At 35.2% G+C, this 18,081-nt stretch overlaps 1 protein-coding gene across 3 annotated transcripts in view; it reads right to left on the bottom strand.

Annotated features, from left to right (window-relative positions):
* prickle2b (prickle homolog 2b) overlaps positions 1-18,081 on the bottom strand; it is an 81,870-nt gene that overhangs the window by 36,584 nt on the left and 27,205 nt on the right. Inside the window, exon 1 of one of the 3 annotated variants that reach the window (XM_079857582.1) lies at positions 6,179-6,522. The exons of the other annotated variants lie outside the window; for them this stretch is intronic. The gene's annotated coding sequence lies outside the window, so the exon portion shown is untranslated. Of the gene's footprint in view, positions 1-6,178; positions 6,523-18,081 lie in introns of those variants that run through there. 3 annotated transcript variants of the gene reach the window in all.

Raw genomic sequence — 18,081 nt, 5'->3', positions numbered from 1 at the left:
ATTTCTGAAGGATCATGTGACACTGAAGACTGGAGTAACGATGCTGAAAATTCAGCTTTGCCATCACAGGAATAAAAAACATTTAAAATATGTTAAAATAGATAATTTTTTTTTTAATCAAATAAATGCAGCCTTGGTGAAAATAGGAGATATATCAGCACAAAAATATTTGTAAAAGAAATCACATGCCCACAGTTTAAACATTGGAATTGAAGTCCATTTTTTAATTCATATTTTGAAATAATTATTGAAAGAAAATTGTCTTGATTCAACTTGACTCTGAGTAATAATTATAATTATATTATAGGACCATTAAACACACCTCTGTCTGATGTTTTAATACACATTATTAATATTCATATTAATCATATTAGGGTTATTTCATCATAAAATGCTCACTACATATATTTACATATAGACAGCATATTTCTGAGTCATCATTGTGCCTTTATGCTGACTGAGTCACAGCCTTTCTGATCAAGTATTCTGAGACAAATGAATCTTTTCAAATTCTCACACACAGTGACTCATGACTCACCACATTCAATTCATTGTCATCAATAACACAAAGATCCTCTTGGCTCCATGTTAGTCAGCGACCTTTTCATTTTTAAGAAAAATCATTGCAACTATTAAACACAATATTCAGACCACGAGTTTGCCCTCGTTAAAGCCTAAGTTACTCATCTAGGCCTGTCTTTTCCACTCAGCCTCTCAGTCTCAATAGTATCACATTTGCCAGCGGCTATGAACTTTACCATCCTAAATGCTGCACACACACCATTTTCCAACCAAGAGGTTAAAGCTCACAAGTATCCACAAGAAAGAGAAGATTGCAGGTCCGAGAGAGACTGAATTCAGTTATTGTGAATGCAAGCATGTCTGTTCAAGGACAGCATGATAGTTCATGTGCATATATGATAAATTAGCCCTGCATCTGCACGTACACAGCAGATATTAGACATGCCTTTGGGCTTGGCTCACTTTAACTTGACACATGACATATGACACTTGGCATTAACACATGACCTTTGGCTGCCTAGCGTTTGACTTTAGTGGTCATGTCAGTGTCTGGGAGATGATCTATGATCCCAATTAGTGTGTGTCATCAATAATCACAGACGGCTCCATGCTAAGTGATTACAACCGCAATGGCTGCAAAAGCCCTTGGTTTAACCATATAGGCTCTGTCTGGAGCAGCCTTCAAAGTTTCCACATGCAGAAACTCTACCAAAGTGTCTGCCAAGACGTGCATGTATTTGTGGGTGTGTGTCAAATGATCTTCATGATGGTTAGCAGTTCATGAACATCTGCACTCTTTCATTGATGCGTTCGTTCAGTGTAGTCTGATTCACAAATTACTCTTATGATTCAGTTATTTTTAATAAATCAAATGAGTTGGTTTGAATCGTTCTAAAGAGTCGCACAATTACTGAATTAGTCAGTGTTTGTTCACAACTCATTTTGTCAGGACAACTCAATCAGCTACTTTTTACTTAAGGATATTTTTCTTTTTAATTAAAGTGCCATTTATTACAAGAAAATTTAGAAGTATATCATTAAATACACTTTGCCATTTGGGCAGCCAATTACTAATTTTACAGATTGTAAAGAATCTGTAGAGAAGTGATAGTTTAACCAAAATTTGTATTCTACCATTATTTACTTACACTCATGACTTCATGATATTTCTTCTATGAAACACAAAATAATATATATTTTTTTCTTTTTTGGGTGCACTATCCCTTTAAGTCTTCTTAAGTTTCGAGTTTTGTTGTAATAAATGGTATTTTAATTAAAAATAAAATATTTATGATAAACATTTTAATAAATAATCAATAAAAATTATTTAAGTAAAAATAAATTAAATACAGTACCATTCTAAAAATTTGGGATCAGTATGATTTTTAAAATTTTAAACAAATTAATGTTTTTTTTTTTCAGAAAGGATGCATTACATTCCTCAAAATTGTAAATAATTTTATTATATTTATAATGAAAAATATTTCTATTTCAAATAAATGCTGTTCTTTTGAACTTTCTATTTATCAAAGAATCCTGAAAAAAAGTATCACGATTTCCACAAAAACATTAAGCAGAAGACTGTTTTCAGCACTGATAATAATAATAAATGTTTTTGAAGGATCACGTGACATTAAAGACTTAAAATTCAGCTTTGCCATCACAGGAATAAATTACGTTTTCACATATTAAAATAGAAAACAGTCATTTTAAATTGTAACAATATTTCACAATATTACTCTTTTTACTGTATTTTTTTTTTTTTTTAAATCAAATAAATGCAGAGACATATTTCATAAACAATTTAAATCTTAATGAATACCTTTTGAATAGTAGTGTATATTATCAAAAATGGAAATTAATGAAGAGGTTTAGTTCATCCTCAAAAATACTAATAGGATCATATAGAAATCAGAATTGGAACCAGAATAGTCAAATTCCTTACGATTCTCATCCCATAGTCCCAAACAAAACCCCCCTGACATTTTGTCCCTTTTTAAACATCAAGGACTGCGGGCCAATAAGAGACTACAGTAAAAGCACATTAACCCAGTTAATCCTATAACTCAGCTTAGCATGACACCATTTAATTAAGTCAAACAGCTCAGATTCAAGCTCCTCTAGTTAAACCTAAAAAGAGCTCCTCATGGTTCATGAATCCGCAATGCAGGCGATCAAGCCTTCCCAGAAGCCCTTTCCTTGTTTGGTGACACATGCAGCTCCACTTTGATGACTAATTGCTTGAAAGAAAAAAAAAAAAGTGTACTTGGACTCGTCTGTGCTCAGACTGGTTCTAATGGAAATATAATCGCATGCATGGTCTGTTCTAAGATCCACCGTTGTGAAATTTAAGAAGGAAGATTACAGCTCCATGTCAACCAGCAGTTCATTTGTTGTGTGCTTGTCTCTGTGTGTATTTTAACTTCAGCAGTTTGGAGAGTCAGAATGTAGAACAAAGATGATCAGTGATCCGGTGACTAAATGATTTGACCAAAAGGGATTAAGGACGGTTGAAAAATCAAAGAATTACGTCCCTTTCATTCTCTTTCTTACTGTCATCGCCTTTCATTATTCTACCTCTTAATCTTAGTGACCCTTCCTCTCCCTCCCCAGTCCTTCTCTCTGACATTTTCCCTCTATATTTTTCTCACTCCCTCGGACGATGGACAGAAGCACTTGTGTTTGATTGACAGCTCCTCAGAATAGCAGCTCCTGGCCAGGAGGCGTTGGGAAGCAGGCGGTGGGAGTGCTGAGTGGCAGTCTGGTTTGTTTGGCTCCCTGCCTCTGTCTTACAGGATGCATGGGGAAGGGGGGTGTCGCAACATGCCGCAATCTGATATTGTTGACAACTAAACAATGAAAGGCACTGTGATTCAATTTTGTTCTTTTATAAAACTCCTGTCTTGCCCACAGAGGCACGTCACGCTTCACGTCATTGAAAAGAAAAAAATGACTCATCATTTTTTTCATTTTCGAATTTAGCTGAAATTAACAAAGACATTTATTCATGCTAAAAAAAAAAAAAAAAAAAAAAAAAAACCAAATCAAGCAGAACATTATAGTGAATACAGAGAGCTGGAGGAGAAAACACATACTGTAGTAAAAGGACCTAGGTTTTCATGCTTGAATGTTCAAAAATATTATTTTCCGACATATTTTATATTGTTGTAGCACCTCTCTTTAGTTTAGTTTCTGTCTCTATGAAGACCCTCCTTCCGAAAAGTCCAATGCGCTCTGATTGGTCGGTTGGACCAATGTGTCTTGATTTCTAAAAAAACTAAACTAACAATTGTGCATCAAACATTGTGCTGGGTGTAGCACCTTCCACTCTGCACCACCAGAACAATGCAACATTAAGAGCTGAACTTTTAACAATTCTTGATCATTTCAGTCTAAAGTGATTGTTTTGTGATGCTGTCAAACAGAAATGAAACAAATAGGTGCAAATAGGCTGTTATTGAAGGATGCGATGTTATTGAAAGTGCAAGCTACACTAGACCTGCAGTTCTCCAAATTTCTAGCAATATATAAATTTAAAAGACAAGACGCACATTAAACAGCTTGTTTAATATCAAGGGTCAAAAAGAGGTTGGAAAATGGTCATGAAAAAATTAACTGTGGAAAGTGAAAAACAGAATAAAGTTTTAAAAAAAAAGTGATATGGTCCCTTTAAATGAACCAGACTCATGACCCTTAGTTTAACAATGCTTTAATATAGTGTGTGTTTATATATGTATGGGGTATTAAAGAGGGCCATTATGAATCACTGGTCCATGACTCGAATGCCGTCTGGGTGACGGGCTCAGATCTCCTGGAGCCCTGCACGCTGAGCTTTGATTGGCTGTGACTATGAGAGCAGGAAATAGAGTGAGCAGCAGGAGAGAGGAAAAATTCTGAGCGTGTGATGTTTAGGAGGCACCCACGCAAAAAAAAAAAGAAAAAGAAAAAAGAAATCAATGGCCACATTCACAGCCTGCAGTGTGCATAAAGGTATACTAAGAGCTTTATCCCTGTCACCTCTCAACATGCCTTTTGCTATCTTCACATTCACCTCATAATCACTCTTCTCTAAGAACTAGACTCTTCATTCACTGGCTACTGTCTCTGTGGCACTAGCAGGATAAGTGAACACATTGTAGACTGAAGATAAATAACAAAGGATGCCAAGGCCAGAGATGGAAAGAGTCAGAGAGAAATAAAGAGACTAAGATAAGTAAGTGCAGGAGACAGCGGATAAATAAGAGGAATTTTTAAGTGTGAGTGTATTAAGGCCTAAAGACATGACTATCATTTTTGTCCATATCTATTAATTTATTTAAATATTTTTTTTTTAAATGTAATTGTAAAATGTAAAAATGTAATTGATACATGGAGTGACTGGAATATACTATGAGCATGTTTAATTTCTGAATTAAAATTTATTTAGAAATTTGGGGGGAATTTTAAAGTATTAAAAAAAGTCAGGGTGACACAACTGTCCTAATATCATAATGAAGAAAAAACAAGAAAAATCCCAAATAATTATATTAAGTAGTTTGGCATAACCATTTATTATAATTTTCTAGATTTATTTTAACTAAATTGATTCAATGATAATTAAAATATTATACATATATCTATATATATATATATATATATATATAATTATATATATATATCTATATATATATATATATTAAAAAAAGTCTGCCAAATCAAAGTCATATGGTGCAACCGACATGCAGAAAAAAACAAGAAATGTTGTTTAATATTTCAATGATATCATTAAATTAAAACCTTTCTTGAAAATGGAATACGGTTTTCAATACCACTTGAATACAAAAAAGTGCATTTCGAAGATCTTGGTTGTGTTTCATTTAGTTGTTTCCTTTTCTTTTTCTTTATAATGCACTCATAGTGAAGTGCCTAGTGACTAGTGCACATGTGACAGGAAAAACCTCTCTGGGCGTGTGCAGGACGTCCCAGGGTGGCACGTTAAATCTGTCCCCAATGCAGAGCCCTCACACACAAACGCCATAAAGACAACAGCATGTCCTCTCGGAATGCATCGTCATGATTTACAGTCCTATCCAGATGCACAACAGAGATAAACTCTCTCAACACTAGACAATAACAAAATATACTGCCTATTTCCTGTCTCAGATTGCAGAATTACAAGCAACAAGGACAGTGACCCTGAACTTTGAGGATCTTGAAATGTAGGCAAAGTTCATAAATATGTATGTAGCGGCATAAATTCCTATACTATGCAGCTCTGGACTATATGCTGGCCTGCCCCACCACTACTGTAGATCAATAAAACAACAGCAGAGGTTAAAAATAAAGCAAGAGGCATGCCGCACAGCTGTGAGATACTTTAAGATTTGTGTGCTGTCAGTCTGCTTAAATCTCAACAGCTGAGATGACAAGAGGTTGTGGATTTCTTTAGCTCTTTCCTTTTGCACTCGGTCTATTAATCATATGGGTTGCATTCAAGACACATTTTCTTGCAATACAGCCATAAAACAAAGACATTCTCACCAAAGCAAGATGAAAAGCAACACAAAAACTTGAAAAGAAAAGAACTTCAGTGCAAGTATGACAGGTTTGACAAACCAAGGTGTCAGTAAAGCACATGAAACACAAAAAAAAACCACAGTGTGTAAAATGTACTCACCACTTCCTTTTGGCACTAGGTTTCTGAGGAGAGTTTAAAAGTCATACACCTTAATGGAATAATCACTTCTCAATGACAGACCTCAGTCCTTCCTTGACTGGAAAATGTGCAGCACATCTGAGAGCAGAGAGCAGGCGAAATGGGATGTGCAAGTGAAAGACAAATGTTTGGAGCTAATCGTTGTGCCAGAGAGCGATTTCACTCATTCACTCCACAAGCTGTGGCAGAGCCATTAAAAACAAGAGCTGGTGGAATGGAGGAATAAGCAACGAAGAAAGATAGAGAGAAAGAGGCTAAAATGAATACACGCAGTGCTGAGAGTTGGCAAGTTGCTTCCTCAGACTAAAATTGCCTCCCTGCACCCTCCACACACTAAACTCTCTCCCACCATGAGTCATCAATCTCTCTGCCAATCACAGCTCAGCTGATTAAAATCACCTCTTAGTTGAGAAAAGGGAAAGAATTTGATCAAAATACCAAAAGTGTAATGCATTTTTTGAATATTACACACAAGCTACTGGAGCTCTCCAATCGGAAACATGCAATGTCAGGTAATATCCCCCAAATTGCTAAAAAAATTAAAATTAAAAATAATAATAATAATATGCCTGTATATAATATAATATATATATATATATATATATTAATCAAATTACTAAATTGAAAAAGAGTGACAGTAAAGACATTCATCAGTTCATCAAAAATACTGTTTTATTTACTGTTTTATAAATTAAAAAACATTTATCAGTTTCCACAAAAATATTAATCAGCACAACTGTTTTAAACATTGATAAAAATAAGAAATGTTTCAAAAAACCAGCATATTGATTTTGAAGGATCATGTGACACTGAAGAATGGCTGCAGAAAAAGCAGCTTTTCAAATAGAAAGATAATTTTTTTTTACAGTATTATTGTTTTTACTGTATTTTTGATCAAATTCAGCCTATAGGTGAGCAGAAGAGACTTTAAAAAAATGATATAACTATATATAAAGAACTTACTGAGCTCAATCTTTTGAACATTAATATATTATATTATGTAACATTAAATCTCATTGATCCCAGTGGCTCACAAAGGACAAATTGACATTCTTGGAAAATACTTTCCATATAATGACCATTTTTTTGCACCCCATCAACTCTTGCCACAATATATAGGCACATAATATGACCTTATATGCAGATTTCTAGTCTGACATTACCTTTAAATGGTAGAAGCTGGAGTCTATGCCCAAGACTGCATTACTATGCTCCATACTTAGAGCAGTAAAAATTCCACGGCTGCTTGCACGACTCTTTAATGTAATTATATGTTAGCTCGGCACCAGGCAACCTGCTATGAATGCCTCTGTGAATGGAAGCTTTTTATGTGCAATTTAAGTGTGGTTGGTCATATGATGCGCCTCAATAATCGTCTGTTGTCTTCTGACTCACGAATGCACAAATTTGCATTCCGCTTATTACTGGGTGTTTTTCAAAATCAGTTTTTATATTGTATGTGTCTGAATTTACACCATAGGAGATGCATATAAGGAGTGTGTAATGATACTTCTAAAGGAATTTGTTGAGACAAAATTAAAATAGTGAAGTAAGGGGAAAAGGAGGAGAAGCGAAAGGGAGAAAGTCTTTCCCTGCATGTTCATGTGAACACGTAACTTGTTCCATCATTAATTGAAGTTATCAATCAATAGGGGTGTCCCAAGTAAGAAGGATTCTGGGGATTTGAGAGAAAAACAGAGAAAGAACTGTTTCCACACTTAATGAATGAAACAGCTTGACCCGCCAGTTAACAAAATGCACTCTATTCTTGTTTAAGTGGGAAAATAATTTGTGACCGACATAGACATCTTTGACTAAGCACAGGGTGCGGAAAACCTCAAAATATATTCTGAAGAGAGGGCAAAGAGAGAGAGAACGAGAGAGCGCTATGCATAAAAAGGTATTAAGAAATGCGTAATGAAATCTGAGAGCAGGAAGGAAAAGCCATCATCGACAGGACCTTTTTGGACGTCGGAGGGGTACAGGATAGTTAGACACTCATGTATCAACATCATTCTTTCTCTTAAATCAATACACTCACTCTCATTTAAGACAGAAACGGGGAAAAAATGGGGGAAGGAAATAGAATATGATATGAAAATGGCCCCATCACATGTTAAAGTCATTTCTTTTTTCTGAGGTTTTGTGTGAATGGACTCCAACATCATGTGCATATGATACAACCTCATCCTGAGGGAACACGTGAACGCCCGTGTCTCCTGAAAAAGTTTGATGGGTACAAAGCAGCGATGACTGAAATAAATAAAATATTAAAAAAACTAAAACCTAATAAAAATGTAAAAATGACACAAAATTACAAAAACTTTAATTTAAATTTAAATTAAAACAGAAATATACAAATAAAACCTAATACAAAATATGAATAAAAAGCATCAATGGAAACATCAAAAACAAATATCAAAGGAAGTGAATCAGTACATCAATAATACTGAATCAACACTGTTACAAAGTCATAGTAATAATGGAGCTAGAAAAATAGGCAATTTATTAATTTAGGCACCACTTTTAAGATGATTTTATGGAGAAAGTGCTTCTACCTCTTTTATTCTTGCTTAAAAACAGTTAAAACTGTTTAAACTAGCTTCAGGTGTTTTTCTTTTTCTTTTAAATTGGGTTTTAGAGGGTCAATAGGCCATGAAACCATTTGCCAGTCAACTAAACCAGTTAAATGCCAATATGACCAGGCTTAGGCTGACTTAACTCAGGCAAGAATACCATTTTAAATTTCTTCTTTCTGCCTTTCTTTTGCTCTGTATTTTTCTTTACATCTCTTGAGAAGTGATGAGCAATAGCTGGTCTCAGCACAGACTGGTGTGGGAGGAACATCTTTCAATGCTGGATTTGGTTTCATTTTAAAGGCCTTTACCAGAGCTTGCTCTTACAGAAAGAAAATGAACAGATGAAGAAAAAAACATACAAAAACACTCAAATTCAATGATAAAAACAGATGACGATGATGATGATGATGATGATGGTGATGGTGACAACAACGACATCTATAATGATTATGATGTTGATAAAAATGCGCCTGAGATACAATGACTTGCTTTGAATATATGTTCTCCTCATTGTAAAAGCTAAAAGCAGCACTCCCTGCCAAACACACATGCAGTGTTCTGGAGCGCTCATTCAGTCTATACAGCTGTCTCAGCATTGCCTCCATCACTGTCTCACCACATCACTGTAATCCAGTTCTCAATCCTCAATACCTCAGTTTATCAAATTCAAGCTCGACTCCAAATCTACCAACTCAATGAATTCCACACTAACACAATAAACTGTGAATGGCCTCCATTTTGAGATTACTGAAAGTGGCTCATAGCAATTGTTCACTGCTGCAGACTAAACTAGCCCTTTAAAACACAACTAGTCTATATGTTGGCATTTATCTGTGCACATTATCATATTGTTTTATGTGCCCTTGTATTTAAAATTAATTAAATCATACACATAAAAAAAAAAAAAAAAGGTGGTCAGCCACCACCAGCGTTTTTGATCATTTTCACAAAATTTTCTTGGCCCCCAGAATATTTTGTTGTATAGATATCTGAACATGCAATATATCAAAAGAAAGAACAGAGTCTCTGCTTAAAAAAAACCCAAAAAGTTTTATTCTAGCTTCATGCATTCTTTTTTTATCAACACTTATCATCATAAAAAAGCAATATTTCAAACAAAGAGCTGAGAAAAAAAAAAACATATTTTTTTTTTTACAAAGACTAAAAGTGAAAACACGGAAAGCCGGAAAATTATTTCAATGGCGGGGAAAGAGTTAAAAACATTAACACAACGGCATCTCATCTCTGAGGACATGTGCACTGACACAAAGGCGGGAAAATAATCATTCTCCTCCAGGAACCTGTCATTCACATGAGATCGCAGCAATGCGCAAACCACAACCATTCAACAATCCAATCAGTTCCCAGATGGACAAAATCAAGTCCCGCCCTACATTTTTAGACTCCGATATAAGTCACAATAGAGAAAAAAATACAATCCTATAAAGGAGTTACTGCAAATGTGAAGAAAATGTACAGTACTTTGTGTAAGATCCATTAAATCCAAAAGAATATTTAAAATACACTTGCTATTTCAAATCGAACAACCAATATGTGAGACACATTGCACTTTACAATGTCAATTCTCTTGTTTCATTTACAGGAAGTATTTCCCATTTAAATTTTCAGTAGAAATGAATTATTGAGCTGGTGTTGTGCAAGATCCAATGGATAGAGAGCTACCTACCCCCCTCTGTAGACAACTTTGTTTCTGTGCCTTATTAGAAATTTTATTATAATCACTTTGCAGTGCATTAACCCTTTACCATGAAAATATGTTTTTATGTAATATGTCAGCTAAAACATGATAAAAATGGATATGATGAGGGATATGATTCTGTGGAGGGAAAAGATCTTGCATGCAGATATACATGATAAGCCCAAAATGATTTGTTCTCTATCGGGCTATCAGGCTCAATTTGGCGGGACATTTTTTGAGGTTTCCGTCATCCATCCAAGTGCATTTATGTTCTGTACGTAAAAAAGGCAGTGGCTTATTTCAGAGTATATGGACCATTAAATTAATCCATGCTAGAATTTCAATAAACCTTTTTAAAATTTGCAGAATGAAATTCTAAAACGCAACACAACTTTCCGTTCTAACTTCCATTGGCATTAATTACTTTATTTGTATTACATTTTACTTTCTCCACGACATCATAATAACCTTCAAGTACTCTAAATAGAGCAGCAAATGCCGGGACAGCCTTCCTGTGTGTTTAAGAAGGTCCCAAAAGGCACATCAGAAGACACAAACACTGACAGGGTTTATTTGGGTATCTACTTCAGCTGCCAATCAAATGAACTGAGCAGAACATTTAACCACTGAAGAACCGATGTGTGTATTAGTGTCACAAGTCAGCCTGGAGCGACAGATGTACTGGAGAAGATGGGAGCAGACTTAAGGTTTTGATTAGACAGGAACAGACAATGAAAAACAGTTAGAGGTCACGACCTTTATATTTCCAGTCTCTAAAATGGAGAGATTGACAGTTTCTTCCCCCCTCACAATGTTTCCCTCTCCATTTTATTGTCTATGGTTCTCTCACACAAGACTGCACATATAAAATAAAGTTTCCAAGAGCACGCTCTGCTTAAAACCACCAGGAGAGATATCGGACAAAGGTCAGTGGAGATGTGACTCAAGACCTCTCCCGGAAAGCACAGCATCAGCATATTCAGAGAACTGACAGTATTCAGCATTGAAGAATGTTCTAAATGATAACAGACTCTTTGTGAAATACAGACAAATCTCAGATGTTTATATCCCAAAAGACATGACCATTTTTGGACCTTTCTGATTTTGTAATGCATTCTGGGAACGGTTGACGCTTTTCCACTTCAATTCTTTGCGGTGCTAATGGCATTATACACCGCTAAGAATAGCTCATATGTACAGAAACCTCCTCAAATGATTTATTTTTATGATGTGGGTTTAGAGAGGCTTTTAACTAACAAATAAACAAAACAAATAAACTCAAATCCAATCAGAACCACCAAATTGTTTGATGCTAAGATATAAATACAGAACCAAGGATGATGGTTGGTTGATGGATGGAAATTGTGCCAAACAAGCTTTCTTGGGCTTTTCTACTTGGTTTTAAAAGGATTCTGTGGTTAGTAGGTGTAAACACAAAGAGCTTGTTTATCTTATCAGCATTGCCATTTGTAGAACAGCCGAACAATAGTCTATTAAACCATCTCCAATGATACAAAACAGGTTTCCTGCTGTAATTAAAGACCTATTGCCTTGAAAGCGACCCAGACAATAGACCAGTCAAGTAATCCTGACCACAGAATTGAGTAGGTGTGGTAAATTCCTTACAGAATCTTTTGTTGCTGCCCTGTTACGGACCTCTTGAATGTGACATATGATGCTCACACACACTCACTAAACAGTATCCAATCAGGGTTACCTCTTCCTGTGATGCAGTGACAAAATCAATCAGCAAATATTCCCTCTATTGACAAGCAGCAGGAGAGGCCATGGTCTGTTGGTCGACACTTTACGGTGCACACACAGGGACGCACACATATCATTGATCTTTACTGACCAAACACGGCAAAAACAGCCCATTCTCCCTTTGGGGAGACATGGGCTGGCTTGATGAATATTTCATTTTTGTGAAATTGCATCATATGCATTAAACAGTAACATAAAAGGAGAAAGGGGCTATTTGGGAAATAATCTGGTACGATCGAATCTCTTATGGGTGGAATGAATGAATTTATGATGAGCCTCAGGATTTGCACTCTTTAGTCAGGATTCTTTAAGAATAGTTCATTGAAACAGAAAAATTCTGTCATAATTTAATCAACCCATGTGACATTCTTTTAACCGTGAAATGCAAAAGAGTTTCCATCCATACAATGAAAATGATTTGTGACTATGGCGGTCAAGCAAGATTTTTAGTGAACAACAACATAAATTTCAGTCTGTTCCCTACTCAATGCATTCAGAAGACTTGGAATATAGTGAACAAGTTATATGGTCCACTTTTATGATGCTTTGTTGTACTTTTTTTGTCCTTTTAGGCCTTAACAGCTCCTGGTCCCAATCCACCACTGTGTGTATAGAAAACTTTCTTCACAACACCTCCTTTTATGTTCTGCAGAATAAATAAAGTCATTCAGGTACCGAACTGTTATTTTTGGATGGACTATTCCTTTAGGTATACATGCAATGCCAAAATATAACATAAGTGATTTCAGAACAGAGCTACTGTGAGAGTAAAAGTGGGGTAAAACACAAGAGGATACAGAAAACAAGGGATATTAACTGCACTCAGAAGAGCGAGAGATGGACTTTTATAGAGTTCAACAGCCATGTGGAAATAAGCAATCCACTTACTGAGAGTGAAGTGTAAAGTTCACAGCGCTTGTGTCAGCCCATCTGCCAGTTACGCATCAGAGAGTTTTATCCGAGACGAGAGCAGAGACCGCCTTCTTTGTGCCTGCTCGGCCTTTCTTGCTCTTGTTATCTCCTGCTTTCATTCTTTCACTTTTCTTATATCTCTCTTTCTGGCTTAGCCTCTCTTGTTTACAATTTCTCTTTCACCTATATCCCCAATTCCCCTAAATCAGGATTGTGCACCATTCAGAACTCATTTGGGAGTAGCAAACAGGGTGTATAAAATATTATTGTGTAAAATATATTAATAATTAGTAATAATCAGCCACCTATAGAAATTTGTATAATATAATATAATTTAATATAATATAATATAGGTGTGTGTGTGTGTGTGTTTTCCCAGAATGCTCTAATTTTAACGCAAAGTCTTTGAGACGGAGCCAAACAACAAGTAGTAGCTTAGTAGACAAGTAGTAGTTACACCTACAAAATCCTATTCGTGTCCAATTTGTTGTTTTGGACTAAAGAAATTCCCTTTTTGTTTAGTTTCTTTGATATGAACAATTGCAATTCCTCTACCTATCATTCCAATTCAACATCCTGCGGAGCATGTGGCCAACTAAATTACAACTCATGAATTGAAAGAGAGTCAATTATTAAATTCTGAATTTTGCACAAGCCTGAATAAAATACAGGAGACGTATAACCGGCTGCCACAAGGGACCCACTGAAATGCAATTTCACATAAACAGATGTCATATATTAGAGAGAGTGAGTGAGTGTGAGAGAGAAACAGAGGGACAGGAGGGAATTAAAGAGCAAAGAAGCTTGCAATAAGAGCCAACTGGTCTTCCGTCTGTCCTGAGAACAAAGAATCATCCACAGCCTGTTCTGGAAGACAGACAGACTCTTCTTCTTTCTTTTGTTGTCTTTTATTTTTTGAAGTGTGGAATCCATCCCGCTCTCCCCCAGGCTGCATGTGTTGGGTGTGCATGTGTGTCTCTGTATCAGAAAGCTTGGGAATGATTTAATCATAAGGAGGCAGCAGGAAGAGCCAGAGAGACGGAGGAACGCTGAAACGCGAGCCCTTTCAGAAGTCTCCCCTCAAACAATGACCGACACGCAGCTCCTCCTTCTCTCTATCTTCCCTTTTACTGATGAGAAACAATGAAGAAGGCAATTTGCCGTGAATTCAATCATTTCAGCATTGAAAGGCTATTAAAATGGGCTCCTTCACTTCTGAGTAATTTATAGAAATGGGCGCATAATGCCAGCCTGTCAAACACAGTGCTATTATTGGCTTCAAACGGGGCACTTGTGCTGATTTCAAAGTGAAACATGTTATTATTTAAAATAATCGAAGAATAAAACTTTACAGCATTTCTCTCATTGGGTCTGTTCACTTAATGAGCTACACTATGGCAATGATAGTGGCATTTTGTATATTCTTTATGTTTGAGGTCTCAGAAACCCCAATGCTGTATGTATAAAAATTAGGGGTGCAGTGATAATAAATTCAACATTCCAATTATTATTATCATGTTATGGCTGATATTAAAATTCTATAAATTTGTTTAAATAAAAAATAAAAAATAAATAAACTCATTCATTTTAAATGCTTCAAATGAATTTTACAGTATGAACACATTGATGTGAATTTTTATTGGCTATACTATACATTTAACAGTTTAATTAAATTATTAGTGTGTTTTTTTTCCAAAAATAGGGGAAATGAGCATGCATAATTAAATATCTAATATTAGCCAATTTATATACATCTAACATCAACTGATACCAATAAATTATTGGCTGATAACCAATAATGTACCAATGCACCGTGAATCCCTAATGTAAAGAAAAAGGAAATTTTGAAATTAACCTTCGTTTTCCATTTTAGTTAATACTTTTCACTGATATTAGCCAGATATTAATTGAATATTTACTCTGAATGTTAATGAAAATATTGTTTCGGATTGGGGCCAATCTGATCCCTAGCTAAAATGGACGTTTGCATGTTTTATATATTTCTTTTATGGAGGACATGTAATGAATATATTTAGAAATTTTGTTTGCAATATACAGAAATGTCAACCAGGTGGAATTTAAACAGAACTGCCTTCTTTACTTCCTTTACCCCATCTTTTCTCCTCTTCAAGCCCATTCTATCTGAAATGAATATCTGTACAGTTGAACGTGGGATGCATTTATATGCCTACATAAATAGACAATGTGAGTTAGACTGACAATGTGATAATACTTCATTTCATCAATTCCCTCTCTCCAGCCCCCTTATCTTTAGATTAGCACCTCTCTAGCTTTCAATTTTTTCAAAGATGAGCCACTGATTCCCAAGTGGCTACAACAATGACAGCTTCAAAAGAGAAAGAAAATTCTCATTACAAACAATCAGCCACAGTCAATGTTCAGGCCACGTGAAGGTCAAATCAGATCTTTTCATGATATTTTTCAGCATTCATAGAATTCAGAGATCAGAATACGACTGCATTAACTAAAAAACAAGTTTCACTATCCGGGAGACATAGGTCATGTCTATTGCTCTAGTTAAAAGATTAACTCTTATTGTAACTCTAAACCTAAAAGCTTAATCAAACCATATGAGATGTAGACATAATAAGACCGGTCAAGTAAAAGATAAAAGATACCGAATGAGATTACAGGGACTTTCCCGTTTGTACTCCCTCAAAGAGACAAGATAATTTGAAAGCACAGAAAATAAACACTTAACATGAATTTGTCCTGAATCACTCAGTGTACAAATGTGTGAAACAGATGTGCATGCAGAGACTGTGGGAGACATTTCATCCCATATAATCATTGTCAGCCGAGTGTGAGCTTGCTCATTTCCAAGCAGGTTTCAAGGCGCGAGATGTCAGATTGATATTTATGAAGAATACGCAGATAATTTGAACCTTGCAAAGGTCAGAGAGCCATTTCAAATTAGCTCAAGGGGAACATCTGTGTATAAATGCAGTGAGGGTGAATATGTTAACTGATGCTTGTTTCTGGCATGAATCACACTGGCAATGAGATTTTACACTTTTTTTCGTCTCTTCACTTGTCCACAAAACTATCTGTGTATCTAATGTCACAATGCATCATCCATCTAAAAGCTTTTGGCTGGTTCACTTCACACAAATATTCACTGCACTGGATGGGAGCTCATTAAAGAGTGGTAAAACTCGATTCAGTTTTGCACTACAAAGGCTCAAATCATGCGGATGCAAATAAATGCAAGAGCAAGATTAAAAGAGAGAAGTTACTTCAAAGTAAGTCTGCATGTATGTATGTATGTGTGTGTGTGTGTGTGTTTGTGCTTGAATAATCATTCCCTCTAGTGCTTGAGCAACAGGTTATCCCAAAATCCTCTCCCCGGGCTCTTGGCCTCATTGCCAGCAATTACACTGCTAATTTACACCACTTGGAACACGGAGTGGCGCACACACACATGCAATGTAGGAGAGACAATTGAAATGTGTTTTATATTTTCCTTCATAACTCACAAGCAACTACAATATCTAACTGCCATCTCTTGGTGCAAGAAACATAAATGTGTGTCAGTATGTGCATGTATAAAAATGAAAGCATTAAAATATGTTACATTGGTTGGTGGCACGATATTAACCCACAATATGCCAGAAACTCGCCTTAAAGTAATAATACCAATACTTTAATATTTTCTATTTCTATACCATTAATGTAATATTTACATGTATATACTTAATATAATACTGAATGCACCCTTATATGGTGCAAATAATTTCATCTGTCAGGAATAAATGGGGTTTAAAGTCAAAGCAGTGCCTGTATTAACATTATAAAATAATACATTTCGTTAAATTATAAAAAGATTAAAAATATGTTTTATTATTTACATTAAAGCTTTATTGCAGACACAGGTCCATATAACACATCATACAGTACAGTATTATTACTACTACTATTTTTAATTAGTTATATTCTCTTCAGTAAAACATAGCTGTTAAGCCAAAAACAGTAGATAATTTAAAATAAAATAAAATAATTTAACATAAATAATGTTCATTGTATTTTTACATAATTCAGTATATTTTATTCAATCAATTTATCAAATTATTATCTCATATCTATAGCTTTACAATTACTCCTGATGAACTTTTGTATAGTGCCTATCAGTGTTGGGGGTTACACATTACAAGTAACGCGGGTTACGTAATCAGATGACTATTTCCAAGGAAAAAGTAAAACACATTACTTTTAGATTTACAACAAAATATAGTTTTATTGCTGAAGTAAGAGTGAACTTCTGCGTCCTATTCTTCTGTGGTCCAGAATGGCAGCACAGCTGAAAGGTTTGTTTGAGCTGCGCCTCTACTGTACAGGCGTGAATTATAATTTTTTTCAGCCTGAGGCTTATTCTTTTCACTTTTGTTGTGAAAGGGCCTTTACATTGGTCAGAAATTGAACTTTTTTTCTTCTTAAAAATCAAATAAGCAAGCTCAGTTGGTATGGGAAAAAGTAATGCAAAAGTAATCCATAAAAAGTAACTAAGTAACGTAATTTGTAACTTTTTTGGGGAGTAACGCAAATTGTAATGTATTACTTTTAAAAGTAACTTTCCCTCCCAGCTCCCACTAGTGCCTACCAGCAACTAGCCTAGAAATAAAATAAATATCATTTAGAAATACAGGGTTGAAAATATGAGAAAAATACTGGAAAAAGCTTAACCTTTACTTAACTTTACTGAAGTCTTTACTGAACTGAATAAGAGTTATCTCTCGTTTGTTTGCAAAGTAATTTTGGATGTTACAAGTGTTCCCAGGACTCACTCAATATGCCATATCAGTCAAAAAATATTTTATGCACGCAGTCGCAAACACATTTTTCTTTATACTTTGAGATAACAAACTTAAGTTAAATCTGAAAAATATACAAGA

This window comes from Squalius cephalus (genome assembly GCF_949319135.1).
Source record: "Squalius cephalus genome assembly, chromosome: 22".
NCBI lineage: Eukaryota > Metazoa > Chordata > Actinopteri > Cypriniformes > Leuciscidae > Squalius > Squalius cephalus.
Note: the sequence above shows the minus strand (reverse complement) of the source record. Positions and strands in the feature narration are given on the sequence as shown.